This window comes from Sinocyclocheilus grahami, unplaced genomic scaffold (assembly GCF_001515645.1).
Source record: "Sinocyclocheilus grahami isolate Dianchi unplaced genomic scaffold, SAMN03320097.WGS_v1.1 scaffold823.1, whole genome shotgun sequence".
Taxonomy (NCBI): domain Eukaryota; kingdom Metazoa; phylum Chordata; class Actinopteri; order Cypriniformes; family Cyprinidae; genus Sinocyclocheilus; species Sinocyclocheilus grahami.
This window is the reverse complement of record NW_015506002.1, coordinates 64044-64945: the sequence shown is the minus strand read 5'-3', so window position 1 is coordinate 64945 and position 902 is coordinate 64044. Positions and strand designations below refer to the sequence as shown.

The window sequence follows — 902 nt, the reverse complement described above, 5'->3', positions numbered from 1 at the left end:
TTGAGATGAACATCAGATTGAACAGAATTAACATTGAGAGCCAAATATTTTCTGAAATCAGACCAAATGATGATGGATCCTTTCAGCTCAGATCCAGTGTGAAGGTCGACAGAAACCACAAAGGATCTTATGACTGTTTGGTCATTCACAGCAGCCGGACAGAACCAGTTTCAGAAGAATGGGGTAAATATCATCATAAATACATATTTGTAACAGGAGAACATGATAATACTGAAATAGATTATTGTTGCTGGTCACAAACAATTACGTTTAAAGTGCCTTAATGCATTTCGATAGTTTACAATGTTTATAAAAAATAACCAGTTATTAGAAAATGTGATTTTATTTATTATTATCATTCTGCAGATGGAAAATGTCTTAACTGTGAACCAGATTCTCCGCAGGCTGTTACAGCAGGAGTAGCAGTGGCAGCGGCATTTCTAGTTGTTCTCATTGTGATTGGTTACTTCATCTACAAAAAGAGATCATCAAATGGTGAGTTATAAATATTCAGCATGATCACTGTTGCATTAAACCTCTAAATATCCTTGTTTAAAAGACATTTAAAATGTATGAAGAAAGGATGGGCAAATAAAACAAAAACAAAATAGAGATTTTGATGATTTTATTTGATGGATATTAGATTATAAGATTATAACAAATGAATGAGAAGTGTGACGTCAGCGCAGCTTGACATAAACATTAATGAGAACATGATATCTGTATATGTTAGAGATGAGGTTTTGATAATATGTTGTATCTTTTCTAGGTCGGTGAAGTTACCAGTGGGATATATAAGATGAGAAGTTATGATTTTACATTTATCTTTAATCATTTAGCAGACGCTTTTATCCAATGCAACTTACAAATGAGGACAACAGAAGCAATCAAAACCAACAAAA

At 32.8% G+C, this 902-nt stretch overlaps 1 long non-coding RNA gene across 1 annotated transcript; it reads left to right on the top strand.

Moving 5' to 3' along the window:
* The first annotated feature begins 6 nt into the window (after positions 1-6).
* LOC107562441 (uncharacterized) lies at positions 7-892 on the top strand. The gene is made up of 3 exons (XR_001605985.1): positions 7-183; positions 367-495; positions 770-892. It is a non-coding gene; the product is annotated as an uncharacterized lncRNA (long non-coding RNA).
* Positions 893-902: the final 10 nt, after the last annotated feature.